This window comes from Euprymna scolopes, chromosome 5, assembly GCF_053919585.1.
Source record: "Euprymna scolopes isolate OS-2025 chromosome 5, ASM5391958v1, whole genome shotgun sequence".
Lineage (NCBI taxonomy): Eukaryota > Metazoa > Mollusca > Cephalopoda > Sepiida > Sepiolidae > Euprymna > Euprymna scolopes.
Window position 1 is genome coordinate 130,904,330 of NC_136486.1, and position 21,161 is coordinate 130,925,490.

Below are 21,161 nucleotides of genomic sequence, written 5' to 3' on the forward strand. Positions count from 1 at the left end.
TGTTCACAGGGTGGCGTTCACATGCACACAGAATATCAGAGTCATGGAGTCATCGACTGTGTAGAAAAATGTCATTTCAATCAAATATCCAGAAGCGGATGTAACATCACGTGCTCTCAAAGAGGGAAAGTAAGAAGAAGGAGTCCCTTTGACATTTTTGAAGCAACCACTAATAGTAGAGAATGTCTTAACATCAACGGTAACTTAGGAGACCAACAACCCTAAAGATACGCGACTGGAACGTTTGCCACTGCTAATAGACTATGGCAATACAAAGGTTCTTTTTTCGAACACGCATTTTCTTTGCATTATTGTGTCCAAAGTTAATTTAAGGTTGAATTCACTCGTAGAAACATTCATCAAATGAATGTTTTAAATACGGTTGATTGCTCGATGAACGTAGGGGACAGAAGTTTCGCTTATGAACGTCCAGGCATTTTTTTTAGTTTTCACTTGTGAGACATTAGACGTCCTCTAATAAGATCGTTAGTGTAGTATATATACTTTTATTTAGTTGTCATTTCTGAAACAGTGCCCCCTTTCTGAGAGGTACGGCAATGTAACATATATAGTTTTATTTTGTTTTAACTTGTGATGCAGTAGACCTCCTCTAACAGTGGGGAAATGGAACATATATATTTATTTGGATGTAATTTGTGTAACATTAAATCTCCTCAGTGATAAGAGTAAGATTGCACATATAGTTTAATTTGGCTGTATCTTGTGAACCATTAGAAATCATCTTAGAGTGGAGGGAATGTAACATATATATTCTTATTTGTTTGAAACTTGTGACATTAATAAAAGGAGAGAAATCTAACAGTCCAGCTCTGAATCTTTAAAGAGCTCTAAAATTACATTAACCATTTCACTCTGGTATGAAAATATCAATTCAAACATTTGACCATTCGCTGCATCATTCAAACTTCCTTTCGGAGCCATAGCAAACATACCTATCCAATATATTCAGTTTTAAATTGATCGACAGAGGCGGGATTTTGCAAATTTTGTGCATTATCAGAACATAGCGGATGTGGGTTACTGTTGACCACAGACAAACAATCAACATTGCGTCTGGCTGGTATTTGTTCTATTTTAAAAACGAATATTCAAATATGACCTGTCTGGAATTTTAGGAATTCCTTCGTTTTCATTTTTACAGTGCATATGGATCATGATCATGAACAAATCTCAGGGGAGATTAAAAAAAACATTCCGGATAAATATTCTTGGATGGAAATGGCCGACCTATTTTGATGATGTTCTTGTTTGGGCTATTCAGTCAGTATTGCACTACATATTATTGGAATCTAGAATTTGCTATTGTGATTTATTTATTATATGCAAGGTAATTTAGATAAGGACGTTACATTATATATGAATATTTTCTTTTAAATACCCACTGCAATTTCACTCTATACCAGCTGTGCTGTTTTTAGATATAAAAATACGAGTTTTTATCATTTTTATTTAATTCCTTTTTAAACATTTTCTAAGAAAAAAAAAGTATATATATATAATTGTATGCATAGATGCGTACACAGTATTTCCACACTAGAAAGCGGTATTTCCAATTGGAATTATAGCAATATTCACGCACAACTTAGAATGATGAAGACATGCAGTATATTTTGTAATTTTGTTACATGAGGATTGATTTTACAGAATTCCAATTTTTGATGATTTTTCATACCTTTTCAATGGATGTAACCCCCTGGCCTTGTTCACGTGGGTTTTGTCTACCACAGGAATCTTTACGTCGAACTCGAATATCTGCATGTAATTTCGTAAAGAACGTTATATTTCATCCATGACCTTCGTTCCGTCACTCATGACAGATTTTCAGTACGAGTGATGCCAAGTTTAATATTACCCTACCAGAAAATTGAAACTTCAAGCTTAAGAAGACTACCACTTGGAACTTATTATAACTTAGGACTTTTATTCATTACGCCATGTATTTTGAAGGACCTATGTATTAAATAAAAGGTTTCGTTTGAAATTCCGTTGAGATTTCAAAGTTCGACATAAATATCTCCTAGTTCGACAAGACACACTTAAAGAAGGTCAGAGGTTACATCGGCCGAAACGTTACGAGAAAAACACCCAACATGAGAATCGTAGTCTGTCTAATCCAAATAATACAGACATTGACAAAGAGATCGTAGAATGTATTTCGTTTTATGAACGCTTAAATGTAACTTTAATTTTCGAAGTTTCATATTTTGAGATCGATATACGTATTTTGGGGCAAATGATGAAATATAAATTTCTATCTAATTTAGCTGAACATAATATATTTTTCCATTTTATGGTGCTTAGTTTCTTAGAATAGTTAAACACTAAAAACCAAAACAAATGATCGCGAAGAGACATTTTAGTGATTTTACGTATTTTATGTATCGTTATTTTCATGTAAGATAAGGTAACGTACTGGCAGTAATATCCTCATGACAGTGTTCTAGCTTTATTACTTCCGTCCTGTCTAATGATAAATTGAAAGCGAGTGTTTTGGTTCTGAGAGAATCGTTAGAAGATTGCTAAATATGTTCAATCCAGTTTGTTTTTAACAGAACCTCTCTTCTGTAGATGTACTCCCTTCACCGCAGCTGTTGAAACTTTATGCACTGCCTATATGCCAACCCTACAGAACATCAAAGGAACACAAACAGATGCTACACGTTTCTCAAGGGTGGCTTAAACTTGTGTATGAATGTTCATCTGCTTGTGGTATTATATATACCATCCTTCTTGAACAGATACAGTGCCTAGTATTCCCAAATTATCACTCATCTGGAATTGGCCAGGCTTAACCTCGCTTAACTTTGCTTATCTAACAATACCATGTACTAAGATGAATATGCCGTACATAAAAGTAGCTTTATATCAAATATTTTTATATCGATGAAGAAAAAGATACTAGCGCTCAGTTTGAATTTTTACAGATTTTAGATTTTCAGTCCAATTCTAGTATAATTTATTTAATCTGTAAAATGATGTTTTATTTTTCGTTCGCTTAACTTGGCAATATTTTGTTGTTGTGATTATTAAAATATTTTTACAAATCTATATACAAAAGATAGAACTATATTAATCAATCATTTCAAATAATTTAACGCTGCTTCTTTTCGGCATTACATTTTTAGTAGGGAATAAAATTGTTTCTACACAGGTGTCTGGACGCATATCTTTTTCTGTTACAGGGAAGCCAATCCATAACACAATAGACTACCTAAAAATAATTGTAAATTTAATATGCTCAAAACAGACTGAATTAGGAATGAACTGATAAAATATAAACATAACATAGGAAAGGTAGGAATATGCACATTTGGAAATTTTGTTTTGTTTAAGAGATTAGGTTTAAGAATAATTATGACTGTTATTATTAAATAGTTTAAGAATGGCATTATTAAATAGTTTAAGAATGTATCTATATATTGTCGTCCATATTTCTGGGCGGATTAATATGCATGAATGCAACTTAAAAAAAGCTGAAAAGCTTTTCTTACCAAATGCTGAAGAGCTACGAAAATGGAATGGTAATATTAAAATGTGCCCCAGAAATTAATTTTTCACCTTGTCGCCATTATTTTAACTGCATTTATGCCAGCTATGAGCGATGACTGTTTATGGGGGTTCGAAACGCGTTTTGCATATGCGCTATAAAGATGGTTGTTGTACCATTAGTACGAGCGACCTATTCTGCTTCAAAAATCTTTTTTCTCTCACATAGTCATCATCATCCGCAATGCACTCAATGATGCCTCCTTGCTTCTGGCGTACGTTTATGACATTGGTTGTTTTCTTGAAAGCTCGCACGATAAATATGTGCAAGCAAGAAATAAAACGTTTTGTATTTCATGAATGCATACGTTTAGTCACCAAAAGCTTTATATTTAATGAATGCATAAGTTTAGTCATCATAACAATGCTGATGGCAATCCCTTATTATTTTGGTAGGATAAAAGATAGAAAACACTACTTTAAGGACGTCGCTCGTCATAACAGTGATATTATGTAGTATCATTTTCAACACATGAATCGTTCTTATTTTCTACATATCAGCTATTTTAGCAACAGACATGGATTACTTTTTAAATATATTTGAAACTAATACTTGACAATTATAAGCAGATTTCATTCGTAAAATTATTAATCTAAATATATCTGAAGAAATAATATATGTGTAAAAAACATTATATTATTGTGAAACATTTTTAAAATATAACATAAGTTTTATAATGTTTTAAAATTCTTACGTTTTTAAACGGAACAATTGATTTTCTTTCTGCGTTTTTTTTTTTAATATTTCTTTTTCAGGAATTGATTAAAAATTAAATGTAGCGACGGACAAAATGGAGGTGGCTTCTAAAATTTGTTCTGAAATGTCTGCAAACAATCAGATAATTATCTAATCAATATGAAATTTTTCCAGATTATTAAGTAAAGAACGAACTTTATAAAAGGTGTAATTTTATTATATATCACATAAACATATAGTTATTTTTAAATAAAATATTATATCTAAAAAAAAAACAATATATATGCCGCTATCTATATGGGTGTACCAAATTGGTTATAGGGAAAATTATTTCCAACTCGCATTTAGGAAAAAATGCACTTTCGTAAATAATTGAATTCATTCAAAACGGATCGCAAAAAACAAAAACAAATAACACACACACACACACACACACACACATATATATATATATATATATATATATATATATATATATATATATATATATATATATATATATATATATATATTGCATGCAGGAACACTCTTTCTTCACTTTTGGTCACTCTTATCTTTTAAATAAAAAAATCCCAACATGGACGCATACTTCGCGTAGGTGGGAGGATGAGGAAGAATACACACAAAAAATCCATGGATTTTGAATGTGTTTAATTTTTCACCTTTTGTATTTTGAATTGTGAAATCTGTTTAATATGTCAGAAATCATTATTATTTTTCAGATTAGCATGAGAAAAAATATTTGGACTATTTTTACGAAAAGTTCAACTTTAAAATTAAAAAGAATTGATTTTATTTTTTTTTAGAAAGCCTAATCTATATATCTATAAAAACAGAGATGCGTGTGCCACAGACGATTTCTGATTGGTTAATCCAATAATCACATCTCCTAAAAAACTATGGTTCGTAGGCTTTTAACGATACCATAAAATATTATGGCTTTATTTATTGTCCATCTTGGAAGGGTTTAATTTTTTCCTAACTTGCCATTTACAAATTAGAAAAATACGAAACTAACTTACAATCTAAAAATCGAACCTCCGACTCAACGTCCGCCATTTAGAAAGCAAACGCTGGACAGATTATTAGTACTACTACTACTACAAACAATACAGCACGAAAACACGCGCACACACGCACACACACTCACGTCCACTACCGTCCTTGGCTACGTCACGTTGTTATGGCAACACGATAAATACACAGTAAATTTTATTTTCTTCATTTCTACGCAAATATTACGCAAATGTAAATCATATAGAATATCTGTATGAATATAATTACACGTAATAGTTAAATAAAGATGATCATCGTATAAGAGAACCGAAAAAAAAAACTAATAGGGAATTTGTATAAAGTTGTATTTTCTTTTTAAATAAATAGAAAAAAGGGGTGTTGATAAGACTATCGATACTTATACAGTTTAGTGACGACATTAAAAAATGGAAATATTGAAACAAACATTTTATTGTACGTAACTGTTATAGACTGAAGTTCTCCGAGAAAAAATTTCACTTCATTTGATCAAGTAGTTTGTTCTTACAGCGAAAAACAATTATTTATCACGACGACGTCAACGTGGCCATTTTGGAAATGTACCTAGCAGAATACCTCCATTTTATGCCAAATTTCGCAATCTAGCCTTTTTTTTCTCGCCATATTGAGATGCGCACAACACATCTGCAATTTTTTTACGTTTTTTTTTTTTTAAATCTGGAATTTTTTTGCGTATTTTTTTTTTTTAAATAAGAATACTATTGAATATGCAAAGAAATTGAAGAATGCAAAGAATTGAAGAATTTTTATACGAGATTATTTTCGAAACATGCCCAGTTGGACACGCATGGATAACTTCGAAACTTCGTTTATTTACTTCTGTTACAAATTAAAAAAAACAAAAAACACTCCAAACATGGCATCTGTCTTCGCAAAAAAAAAAAAAAATCTCATTCTGGTGGGGGGGAAAGGGCTAGATTGGCCTAAAATGGAGGTATTCTGCTATGTGCGGCAGTTACCTGCCCTTGGGGAATTCCTGGGCCTGCAATAACATTTCCAAAATGGCCACGTTGACGTAGCCGTGATAAATCATTGTTTTTCGCTGTAAAAAAAAAACTACTTGATCAAATGAAGTGAAATTTTTTTTCGGAGAACTTCAGTCTATAACAGTTACGTACAATAAAATTTTTTTTCAATATTTCCATTTTTTAATGTCGTCACTAAACTGTATAAGTACCAGACTATCAATACACACAAAAAAATATAGATTTATTTTTGGGTAAAGTTCCCCCGGGTTTTCCTTTCACTTCAGTAAATAATGGTCTTTTGTTATATATATATGGCGTACTATTATCCTTATATATATGATGTTTATGTTTATATATATGTATAGGTGATAGTGTCTGTGTGTGTCTGTGTGCATTTCCCTACGCTAAAACTCTGTCAATTTTAAGCCTACAGATTCGAAATTTGATATACAGGGTACTGAGATTTGGGAAAATCGATGTGATAGGTTTTCGACAGAAATTTGGCGATTAAGTGGTCAATATTCAACAATTAGACCTTTGAGAACTCTACCAAACTCCTCCTACAATTTAAGGTCTGAACACATGATATTTTATATATAGATTCCTTGGACATGGATCTAACTTATTAACTTTACTTGATCCCTAAACAATAAATGTTAAGAGGTCATAATAGGGGTCGAAATTTAAAAAAAATTGACCGTTTTTTTTTCCTCAGCATACACTTCAAAACACCTGGGCAACGCCGGGCACCGATTGCTAGTATATCTATAAAAACAGAGATGTGTGTGCCACAGACGATTTCTGATTGGTTAATCCAATAATCACATCTCCTAAAAAACAATGGTTTCTACGCTCTTACCTTTACCATAAAATATTATGGCTTTATTTATTGTCCATCTTGGAAGGGTTTAATTTTTTCCTAACTTGCGATTTACAAATTAAAAAAATACGAAACTACAATCTAACAATCGAACCTCCGACATCACGGCCGCCATTATGAAACTAAACTAAAAAAAAAAACGCGCGTTCACTCATGGTCTTTACATTTCGGGTTTGGTTACTTGTGCAGTTTTCCATTGACATTAAAAAATGGAAATATTTAAAAAAATATATATATTGTACGTACTCGTCATGGGATAAAGTTTTCCTACAGAAAAAATCACGTAATTTCATCAAGTAGTTATTTTTTTATAGCGAAAAAAGAAAAAAATCAACGCTACAAGCGAGTCATTATTAATTAAACAGAAAGTTCAAGTAGGGGGATTTCCCTTTTTTTTTTTTATATCGAGGCCAAATTTCGCAAATTTGGCCTTTTTTTAAAGCAGTTTGGCCTTCAAAATTTCTGTTTGGCCTTTTTCCTCACCGATGAAATAAAAAAAACAAATAAAAACAACGCAATAAAACTTTTAAAAATACGGCACACTTTTGTTGTTCTTGTTTGTTTTTTTTGGTAATTTTCCTTATTTTTTTATTTATTCAAGATAATACTATTAAATGGACACTATTATGCCAAATTACCCCCCCCCCAAAAAAAATGCACAAAGATTCGAGATTTAAGGTTTTGACGAGATAATTTAGCGAATTGTCCGGACTATTGCGAGAGAACCATCCATTAGTTTTTCCTGAAATTTTGCCACAAATTGTATTTCAATACATAGATGTGCATAGTAACAACATTTTTTTCCGAAAATTCCCGTTGCGTCTCCAGATTTCATCGGTGAAGAAAAAGTCCAAACAGAACTTTTGAAGGCCAAACTGCTTTTAAAAAAGGCCAAATTCGCGAAATTTGGCCTCGCTATCATAAAAAAGTGGGAAATCCCCCAACTAGAACTTTCTGTTTGGTTAAGAATCAAGGTGGCTGATTTATATATTACTCGCTTATAAGACTATCAATACACACAAAAAAAATATAGATTTATTTTTGGGTAAATTTCCCCCGGGTTTTCCTTTCACTTGAGTAAATAATGGTCTTTTGTTAAATATATGGCGTACTATTATCCTTATATATATGATGTTTATGTTTATATATATATATATAAGTGATAGTGTCTGTGTGTGTCTGTGCGCCTGTGTGCATTTCCCTACGCTAAAACTCTGTCAATTTTAAGCCTAGAGATTCGAAATTTGATATACAGGGTACTGAGATTTGGGAAAATCGATGTGATAGGTTTTCAACAGAAATTTGGCGATTAAGTGGTCAATATTCAACGATTTGACCTTTGAGAACTCTACCAAACTCCTCCTACAATTTTGGGTCTAAACACGTGATATTTTAGATATAGATTTCTTGGACATGGATCTAACTTATTAACTTTACTTGATCCCTAAACAATAAATGTTAAGAGGTCATAATAGGGGTCAAAGTTTAAAAAAATTGACCGTTTTTTTGTCTCAGCATTAACCTCAAAACACCTGGGCAACGCCGGGCACCGATTGCTAGTAATACTATAAAATAGTGAACGCTTTGACGAATCGATACAAGAAAACATAAGCAATTGTTTAAATTGTACATTTACAATAATTGTTACTGCAATTTATCACTTAGCGAGATTCCCCTGTCGTACGGTAACAGATACACGCTACAATTTTCCCATCAACATAAAAAATGCCATTTAAAGAAATACCGCTCAAAATCAAAAACTGTCTGCGTGTGTGTTGACATAACATGAATCGAATCGACCAATTAAATGATGATACGAAGGCAACATTCTCCGTGGACCAAAAGCGATCGTCTGCCTATTATTTTCAGACGAAATTCAATAAAATATTGAATGCCTCAAAAAAAGAAAATAATAATATTAAAATCTTTTTACAAAATTCTGGAAAAATACAGTATAATCTGTTTTTAGAAAATATTGTGGTTTAATTATTATTAATTAGAGCATAAGAAAAGGGAAAGATTTCATGAAATTAAAAATAAATTCTATTATAAAATTAAATAGAATTTATTCTAAATAAAATAAGAAATAAAAATATATTTCCGAGAACAATATAAGGAAATATTTGGAAATTATAAGAGAAGACATAAATTGAAATTCTAACTGAAAATATACTCATAGTTGATGTAAAAATATCAGAAAACAAAGCAGTTTTAATGTAGTTTTTTTGTAATCGGTATAGGTTTCCATAGTTTGATAAAGCTTACAATTTAAGATGGCATCTGCCAATGATGTTATCGAACTCGTCATAAAGCTTGAATTATTTGAAATTATTTGAAATGCAAATATTGATATTCGAATATTTTTGCATATTCTGAAGTACAATACTTAATAAAATCATTTTTAACGGAGAGTAGAGAGCGCATTGTGGATGCGTTATTCTCGCTTCACTTAATTTGTTACTCTGTCCTCATTTTTTAATTAGTGATTTTTCTGACAAAGGCTTTTGATAGGGTATGACATAAAGGTTTACTTCACAAAATCTCCAGCTATGGTATAGCTGGAAATGTCTTCTCAATTATTAAATCTTTTCTTTCTGATAAGTTCATAAGAGTAGTAGTTGATGGGCAAAAATCAGAAGCTCACAGTATTAATGCTGGAGTACCTCAGGGGTCCATTCTTGGTCCAACACTCTTCCTGATCTAGATTAATGATCTTCCAAATCACATCCTTACATCATTCGTAGACATTTATGCTGATAACACTATCATCTATGGTAGTACATCTAAGACCACAAATGACCAAGTTCTCGCTGATTCTCTCTCCTCTGATTTTCAGTACGTGGTACAATGGGTGAAGGAGTGGCTGGTTACTTTTAATGCATCTTAAATCAAGCTTTTATCTTTATATCATTAACGTTCTGATCCCCACCTGGCATCAATTGATATGAATGGCCCTCGTCTTAGGTAGGCCTCATGTTTTGACAAGCTTCTAGGCTTGACCTTTACTGCTGATCTGAAATGGAACACATACACCAAATCTGTTGCCAATGCCGCTGGAAAAAAGGTGTGATCTTTCTATCGATCCAATAGATATCTCACTAATGATGCAATTTTCTATCTATATAAGAGCCAGATTCGTCTAAGGATGGAGTACTGTTGCCAGATTCGGGCAGGAGCTGCTAGAAAGACTTGTTCTGCCTTGATAGAGTTCAAAATAGACTTCGTAGCCTCGTAGATGATGTCATTTTCTCTTTCCTGCAGCCTCTATTTCACAGAAGAGATGTTGCGAGTTTGTCTCTGCTTTATTGTTATTTTCATGGCAAGTGCTCGAGTGCCGAATTAATGGTTTTGCCGCGTTCGAATTTTGTTATTTTTCTCTTTTTTTTTAATAGTATTTTGAAAGTGTTTATTGTAATATTTTTCCTTCTTTTTGTTTTTTTTTGTTTTGTTTTTTTAGTTTTTGCCCTCTTTCCAGGCTTAATTATTTCTTCACTTACAGCTTAATCTTCACAGAAAAACATGCGTTAAAAGCATCCTAGTGTCTAATATACTCTCTTCGTTGTTTCTTCTCTTCTGTTTTTGTGTTTTGTTGTTTTTTTATGTTGTGTGAATATATAAAGGTACAAATGTAGGGCAACCAGGTAATTTATATTCCGCGGTATAAAGAAGGGAAAATATAAACAATGACGATTCATGGAGTACTACTACTACTACTACTACTACTACTACTACTACCAATAATAATAACAACAACAACAACAATAATAATAATAATAATAATAATAATAATAATAATAGCTCGTGGGGTTTTGAAAATTCCACACCGGACTCTTTTATATGTAATATATTGATGTTTGCATCTGTGGATGTTAAGCATAAATGAAGACACCCTGATATTATTGTCGCACTTTTGTTAAAACCGCAAAAGTATAAAGAAAAAAAATGGAGGGTAGTAATAATGACAAAGCTGTGTGTGTAATTGTCTAAACAACAACAACAACAATAGTAATAATAATGATAATAATAATAATAACACAACAACAATAAGACCTGTTATATATAGATCGAAACATCCCAAAGGAGGTAAAAAGGAGGAGAAAGAATTTAGCCATGGCATAAATCGACTACAAAAAATGGTACGACAGGAGACCCCTCCCCAACAATGGATAATAGAATGCCTTAAAATGTATAAAATACCAAGCAAGATCATCAACGTAATAGAAAATGCAATGAAAACATAGAGACTGGAATTGACATCTGATGGACAACACATAACAAAAATTAATATACAAAGAGGCATCTTCCAAGGAGATTCACTGTCACCACTACTGTTCATCATAGCAATGATGCCCTTGAACAATATTCTGAAAAAGTATCAAGCCGGATACAAGTTCTTCAATTCAGAGGAAAACTGAACCATCTGATGTACATGGACGATTTGAAACGTTTTGCAAGAACGGACAGTGAGCTAGAGACAATAATTAACACCACCAGGATCTTCAGCCCAGATATCCAAATGGAATTTGGAATGAAAGAGTGCACACTACAAGTTATAAGAAAGGGAAAACTGGAAACGACAGAAGGCATAAAACAACCAAAGCAAACGGAGATGAGGGCACTGGAAGAAAAAGATGACTAAAAATACTTGGGAATTCTGGAAGCGGACACCATCTAAGCAACAGAAATGAAAGAGAGAATTGGAAAGGAATACATCAGGAGACCAATAACAATTCTAGAAACTAAATTATATAGAAGAAACCTAATAAAAGGTATAAACACAAGGGCAGTATCACTAGTGAGATACTCTGGACCGTTTATAGGATGAACAAAAGAAGAACTCAGACAGTTCGACCAGAAAACCAGGAAACTCATGACCATGCACAATGCCTTACACCCAATGGACGATGTTCACCGACTCTACGCGAAAATAAAAGAAGGCAGGAGAGGACTAGTTTGTATAGAAGACTGCGTGAATGACCCAGAAAATAATTAGAAAAATACATAATGCAAAACACTGAAAGGATTATAATGGCAGCGAAAGACCCTGAAAAAAAAACAACAAAACAGAAAACAGAGACACAAATGACAAAACGGGAAAAGAAAGATGGGAAGCGAAACAACTGTACGAATGATTCATGAAAATGACAAAATATAAGAATAACGAAAACACCTGGACATGGATGAGAAAAGGACATATAAACCGAGAAATTGAATCTCTAATAATTGCACCACAAGATAACTCGATAAGAACCAACCATATCAAAGCAAAAATCGATAAAACACAAGAAAACAGCAAATGCCGAATCTCTGGACAAAGAGAGGAAACTATAAACCATATAGTATGTGAATGCAGCAAACTGGCCCAAAAGGAATACAAAAACAGGCACGACCAAGTGGGGAGGGCGGTACAGTGGGAATTGTGCAAACGGCTGCATTTTAAACGTATAGACAAATAGTACAAGCATAAACCCGCAACAGTATACGAAAATAAGAACAACAAAATCTCATGGGACGTGGACATACAGACGGACAAACCCATCCAAGCAAGAAGACATGATGTCCTAATAATTAACAAGAAAGAAAAATCCTGTCAAATCGTAGATTTTGCTGTTCCAGCTAACCACAGGGTTAGTATAAAAGAAAAGGAGAAACGGGGCAAATACACAGAGATAGCCAGAGAGTTAAAAGGGATCTGAATGATGAAGAAAATCAAAATAATACCGATAATAGTAGGAGCACTAGGAACAATTCCGAAAAACTTTGGAAAAAGAATGGGAGAAATTGGAATCAGAGGAATGGCTGCAAAAATACAACGGCTAACGATAATGAAAACGGCTGAAATACTAATAAAACCCTTGAATGCAATATAATGAATAAGCGTTACAGGGAATGAAGACTACTTAAGCTGCATATCTACAAGTTCTACACTCCCATCACGCATCCCCCCATTGTCTCATCACCATTCTCACCAAAAAGTGATACCAAAAAGCTGAGAAGGGTCAAGGAGGATGGAAAGACCGAGGAGAGAGCGCTGATGAGACCTCCGCTGGATAAGCGCGAAGAGAACTGGGATCTTGGGGAGGCTTAGTGCCACTTAAATTCCAGTATAGACCAATGGCCGCTGCCAACGATAAATCAATGGTAAGATGCTGTTGCGATGACGCAAATTTATTTGGCAATGCTATCGAAGGAGGTGGAGATAGCTGAACGTCTGGGGATACCTGTTGTCACTCAGCTTTCAAAGAACACCACAGGTTTCCAATCAGATCTTTGATCACTTGTGTGAAAGCTCCTTGTGAGCCAATAATAATAATAATAATAATAATAATAATAATAATAATAATAATAGGAACAGAAAGGATTAGAGAAAGGAAAAAAGAGGGACACTACCTGCTATACATAGATCAAAAGATCCTAAGGGAGGTAAAAAGAAGGAGAAAGAATTTAGCCATAGCATGGATCGGCTACTAAAAAGCGTACGACAGGATCCCCAATGCATGGATAATAGAATGCCTAAAAATGTATAAAATGTCAAACAGGAATATCAACGTGATTGAAAATGCAATAAGAACATGGAGACGGGAACTGACAGCTGATGGACAACACATAACAAAAATTTACATACAAAGAGGCATTTTCCAAGAAGATTCACTATAATCATTACTATTCATCGTAGCTATGGTAATTTGAACAATATACTGAGAAAGTGCCAAGCTGGATACAAGTTCTTGATACAGAGAAAAAATTAACCATGGACGATCTGAAACTTTTTGCAAATGCCGAAAAGAAGCTAAAGACACTTATAAACACTACCAGGATCTTCAGCCAGGACATCCAAATGAAGTTTAGCATGGAAAATGCGGATTACTAGTTATAAAAAAGGAAAAACTGGAGACGACAGATGGCATGGAACTACCCAACCAAACGGAGATGAGGGCACTAGGGGCAAAAAAGACGCCTATAAATATTTGTGAATTCTAGAAGCAAACACCATCAAAGCAACAGAAATGAAAAAGACAATTGTAAAGGAATAGCTAAAGAAAAATGAAAACGTCTTGAAACAAATTTATGTAGCAGAAACCTAATAAAAGGTATAAGTACATGGGCAGTATAACTATTAAGACACTCTGGGCCGTTCATATGGTTGGACTAAAGAAGAACTGTAACAGCCCGGTCAGAAAACGAGGAAACTCATGACCATGCACAAAGGACGATGTTGACCGACTCTACGCGAAAAGAAAAGAAGGCGGGAGAGGACTAGTTTGTATAGAAGACTGTGTGAATGACCCAAAAAAGAATTAGAAAAGTACATTATGCAAAACACTTAAAGGATAATAATGGCAGCGAGAAACCCTGAAAAAAAAACGAGAAAACAAAAAACAGAGAGACAAAGGATACGACGATAAAAGAAAATCGGAAGAAAAACAACTACACGGAAGATTCATAAGGATGACAAAAGATGAGAAGAATAAAAAACACTTGGACATGGATGCGAAAAGGATATTATATCAAAGCAAAAAATGACAAAACACAAGAAAACAGCAAATGCAGACTTTGTGGACAAAGAGACGAAACGATAAACCATATAGTAAGCGAATGCAGCAAACTAGCCAAAAAGAAATACAAGACAGGCATAACCAAGTGGGGAAAGCAGTATACTGGGAATTATGCAAACAACTGCATCTCGAACGCACATACACATGCTATAAGCATAAACGGGCAACAATGCTTAAAAACGAACATCACATAATCCTATGGGACATGGACATACAAACAGATAAACCCATCACAGCATAAAGACCGAATGTCGAAATAATTATCAAAAAAGAAAAGTCCCGTCAAAAGCAGCATGCATACTGCAGATTTAACCGACATAAGTCCAGTTCAAACAGACTGAAGTATATAGAAGCTAGAAATAACGTTAAGAAAGAAATAGCGATAGCTGAGAGAATTTAAGGAAACCATTAAAAAACTTATCGAAGCACAAAAACTAGGAACTCCAGACTTCTGGAAAATCTACAACAGTGTAGTAAATAATGGGCAATCAACAATTCCCCCACTAACCAACAATCACGAGGTTGTCTCCTCAGCAACACAGAAGGCTAACATGCTTGCCAATCGCTTTGCCTCAAACTCCACACTGGACCCTTCCAACCACCCCCTACCTGACTTTCCTATGCGGACAGGCGCCACGCTAGACGATCTGAAAATCACCCCTGCTCAGGTGCATGCTATCATAAAAAACCTTGACACTTCAAAAGCATGTGGACCCGATCTCATCCATGCTTTGCTATTAAAAAAATGCTCAGCCGAAGTAGCTCCAGTTCTCTCCAAACTCTACAACAAATGCCTTAATGAAGCTGGCTTTCCGGGCTATTGGAAAAGTGCTTCTGTTGTACTAGCATTCAAGAATTCTGGCGAAAGGACTGACCCATCAAATTATCGCCCCATTAGCCTCCTCCCGTTTTTGCCAAAATATTTGAGACCTTAATTAACCATGCTCTAGTCCATCACCTTACGGATGCTAAACTTCTAACTGACCGACAATATGGATTTAGACAAGCCTGTTCCACAGCAGACATCCTAACTGTAATCTCTGAACGTATATACCATTCACTGGACAAAGCGGGGGAGGGCAGAGCGGTAGCTCTATATATATATCTACGGCTTTTGACAGGGTATGGCATGAGGGTCTCCTCAGAAAAATTACATCATACGGTATCACTGGTAGAATACTTAACATAATTAAATCCTTCTTAGGTTGTCCTCGACCGTCGTACATCTAAACAATATGATATAAATGCGGGAGTGCCCCAGGGATCTATCCTTGGAACTCTACTGTTCCTGATATTCATAAATGACCTCCCTGACAAAATTGCCTCTGAGATGGGTATATATGCTAATGATACTACACTCTATAGCAGGTACGACAGGACGACGAATGAACACATTTCTAACGAAATGGCTGAAACACTAGAGGATGACCTCCAATCTGTAGTGGAATGGGGACAAAAATGGATGGTCACGTTCAATGCCGCCAAGACTAAACTAGTTTCATTCAATAATTACAAGAAACCCTCTCTACCACCTATAGCAATGACCAATGACTCTTTATCTGAGAGTACATATTTGAAACTCCTTGGCCTAACGTTCACAGGAAACATGAGTTGGAACAATTACATTGAAGGCATAGCCAGGGCCGCTGCAAGAAAGGTGGGCTCTCTCTACCGTGCTAGACAACTACTAACACCCGAAAGTATCCTGTGCCTCTATAAGGCCACCATTCGCCTATGTATGGAGTATTGCTGTCACATTTGGGCTGGTGCATCTGCTACTAGTCTCTCGCTCCTTGACAAGGTTCAAAAGAGAGTCGCAAACCTGATATGCCCTGAACTGGCATCTAAGCTTCAGCCTCTGTCCCATCGACGAAATGTTGCATCCCTCTGCCTGTTCTACAAGTATTATAGTGGTGAATGTTCTGACGAACTGCAGACACTTGTGCCCCCACGACGTGAGCACCCTCAACAAACCCGACAGGCTGCTAAATCCCACCCCCACACTGTAGAGATCCCTAGATGTAAAAGATCGTTCTACTCCAATAGTTTCTTCCCCAGAACCGCTAGACTTTGGAATTCCATTCCAGGTCCCTACTTCCCCAACAGTACTGACGTGCAGAAGTTCAAGTGTAACGTGAACCGACATCGTGCTGCCCAAATCTCTACATAGTACTCCAGTAGCCCCCTACACCAAAGTGGCAATTTGCCTTGTTTGGGGTGAAAATGTAATAAAAGTAAAAAATTTTACTGTTCCAGTTGACCACTGAGTGAATATCAAAGAAATGGAAAAACGGAGCAAATACACATAGCTAGCCAGAGAGCCGAAAGGAATATGGATGATGAAGAAAATCAGGATAATACCTATAATAGTAGGAGCACTAGGAACAATTCCTAAAGGCTTTGAAAAAGGATTGGCAGAAATTGGAAATCAGAGAAATTGCTGGAAAGATACAACTAAGTACAATAATGAAAACAGCTGAAATATTAAGGGAAACCCTTAGATGTGGAGACTAAAATACATGAGCCACATGAGCGGACCAGACAAACTGGTGTGGAGACAAAATATGAAGAAGGGTTATATGGAACTAAGAACATTAAAGCTGCATATCTATAGGTCGGCTGTCCCCTCCCCTCTCCCATTTCCCCATCACCCCTCCCCAAAAAAGAGTAATACCAAATAGCTGAGAAGAATCAAAGAGGATGAAAAGACCAAGGAGAGAGTACTGACCTGGACAAACGTTGAGAGAACTGGGACTTTGGGGAGGCTTATTGCCACTCAAATTCCAGTGGAGTCCAATGGCAGCTGCCAGCAAGAAATCAATGGTAAGCGGCGGTTGCGATAACCCAAATCTATTTGCAAATTTTACCGAAAGAGGTGAGGAGTACTCGAAACCTGGGAAGGCTTGTTGTCACTCAGCTTCCAGGGAACACCACAGGTTATTGTCAATCTGATGACCTGTGTGAAAGCTCCTTGTTAATTAATAATAATATGAAATTTCATTTTAATCCTTATTTTTATCTTTATTCTTGAATACGGAAGCCAATCAATATACTCAATGAACACGATTCTATCACATATACTTTTAAATAAATACAAACACGGATCCAGAGTGAGTAAAAATTGCTAAAATTATAAAATCTGATTCTATATACACATCCCATCTCAAAAGAAACAACAGTCATATCCAAAAGCGTGTGATGCTAGCCTCGGTTGGTTCCACAAAAACAGTCGCCAAGTTCAAGATAAATATAGTTCGAAATAATGAAACATTATTTTCGCAGTTATTATTTTTAAGAGAAAAAAAGTTATAATAAAACTGGATCAATATTCACAAAACCTGTATAAACTTATATTTTGTGGTGTTAAATATAATTTGAAAGTTGAATTTATTTCATAGTATCGCTTTAATAAACATTACTACTGGTAATAATATTGGTATAAAAACATTGCTTCTATATATAAAAAGTACGAGAAACAACTTACAAATGAATTATAGGCCTTATAAATTTAATATAGAATTTTTATGAAATAAATATCTAAATGCAGTAACTGCGTTGCATAGGTTTTTCAATCATTATGTATAGCGTAAATAAAAAATGTATTTGGTATTTTCGAATTAAGTGAACCTAATGTGTATTGATGTAAATCTAGTTGGCATATACAGCATAATCAAGTAGACGCACCAGTCCATGCCAGATCACCGAAATTAAGTAACGAAGAAACTGACAAGTACCAGATGGGTGACCATTTTGGAATACTAAGCGGTGTATAGGGTAGCAGAACAGCACTACTGTTAAAGAACAGAAAGGAGTCTATTCTCCTGCTAGTATGTGAGAGATCTTTGGGCACGGTCGTGAACCAAGTTTAGCCCCCCCCCCTCAACCCCGATTACGGTAACTTGAGGTCATGGAAAGCAGGTGGCTGATGCAATAAGAAGCAATCAGGAATAATTATGTTCATTGCTGCGTGTCTCGTTGTGCGAGGAGAATACTTTGGGCTCAATGGTCAAGAAAAATGCTCGAACAGAAAGAAAGAAACTGCAGCCTACTGCCTGTAGAACTGCAAAGAAAGCCATGGACCTACATCCAAAATACTTTCAAGAGACTGCGTGAATGGGATTCTGAATAGTGAGCAACAAAGAATGTCTAGATGAAGGGAGATAAATGGAAAGTCATAGCCGCCAATGTCTGTATCAGTCAAGACTTAACTAAATGAATTGTTTATATAAATAGAAATGAAAATCCACATTTATTCATTTACATATTTCAGATTAAATTAAATACTTCGAATCAGTGCCATCTTAAAACGAAACCTGTTTAAGTAAAAATATAGAATATGTGCTTTTTATGCAAATATATCATGATTATCTCTGTATTACTATTAGTTTATTGTAGAATTCTTGTTCTAGTTTCCCTTTTATAAACAGACAGTGTTTCCACCTATAGCCGTAAATAACTTAAATCAATATCCTTAGTCATCTGTCCAGTAAATTTTCACTCATGTTTTTATATTTAGGTGTGTTTTTTACATTGCTTTAATTAATACAAACAAAAGCTGAAAGTAGTTAAGTAGTAGTAGTAGTGTATATCTTTAGGAATTTAAAAACAAAAATAAAAAAATTAATTAACCTAAGAACACTTCATGACTTGAAATTAAATATCTCAAATTCCGTCTGTCATGCTTCAGCCGTTCACTTGAATATAATTTATATCTAACAATTGTACAAATACCAAATGTAGGTTCGTACAGAAATAGAATGTTAAACAATGTATATTCTATATAAACGTAATAGTAAATGTATGTATGTGTGTAAATATTTAACCGCTAAACTTTTAAACGACTTGCCACATGGCATTAAAATTCACAGGAAATAGTAACCATAAATAAAAGGTGATTTATAAAATATAGATTTGATGAATGTATAACGCGCACAGACGATATTTTTATTAGTTTGCGCATGCGTAAACTAATCAGATAAAAAATGATTTAAATTTATAGTTTTCTTATCAATCTGTCGATATAGCTCAAACAGTAGCGAACACGGTTGAAGTGTAAAGTGTTTTGGTTTCAGTTCTAGTAGACAGAACTCAAGTCATTAAAAAACTTTTGAAATCAGTTTGTTTGTAAGCAAAGACAAGCCTCTAGAGCACTATAAATGTGGTGGACGAATGTTCGTTTGAAATAGACATTTGTTGAGATCATTTGCGGGTGTCGCTTGCGTGAGTCAATGGGTTAAATCCTTGGCTAGAAGTGCCTGTCTACCCGCAATGATGAGTTTTGATACAATGAAACAATACTGTATGTGGATGACGATATATATATATATATATATATATATATATATATATATATATATATATATATATATATACATATATATATATATATATATATATATATATATATATATATTCATTAAAGAATTGGCTCCGTAATAATAAATATAAAATCTGTATTAATTAAAATACTGTAAACGTATTTTACGAGCGGCAAGGTTGGTTGCCTCCTAGCTAGTTTTTCCTACAGGATAAATGGAACAATTGTAACATGACCTGCAACCTTCGTGGTCACGAGAACGATAGTAGCAAAAAATAACGAAAAGGAAATTGTAACTAGTAACCACAGTCTGTTTAAAATTAAAGTACTTATCCAGTTTATGACCCAATTCTCGACAGGTTCGTATCGGAATCTTCCGGTAGGTTTTGTATGCAGCAGCAAGATGTTAAAGCAGCGATTGCTAAAGGATTAATTATAGTAAAATCGAATGTTTAACATTCACTGCGTTAAGAATGATTTTCTATTGACAAGAAATTCTTAACATAGATAAAAGAGATTCACGTCTATGAAAATTGTTTTCGGTGTAAATGTGTTTTTTTCTGGATTTGATAAATTTCATGCTTTCATTGAAACATCTGGTTGGATAATCGCTTCGGCATCTTCCGTTTGCTTACTTAACCTGCTAGAAGATGCCGACTCGAAGTTGCCGGAGATTGAGTTGTAAAGTACATAAGTACAACGATTATTATAAAATTTCGTTTATTTAAATATGTTTTAATATGTACGACATTAATACGCACTATAGTATTATTAAATACTACATGTGCTAGTCTACTTTACCAATGAAACCAGTGTATGTGAAGTTATTATAACAAAGCTAATAGCAATGATGAGATATTAACAGAAATCGGTGACCATTGTGTTTACCCTCTATCTTATGCAAGTTTAAACCATATTGATCTGTTTGAAAGGTACACGGTATTTCTTTTTACTTGAACGAGGTTCCTTTACAAAGTAAAACCTCTTATGTAATGCAACGTGATTTTATTTTAAATCAGATATATTTTTGATTCTACCTTATTTTTAGGAAAAAACAAAAATCCCTTGATACAGCTTTAAGAAAACGAGAGCGAAACCGGTCAGCTGACTCCTCCATTTT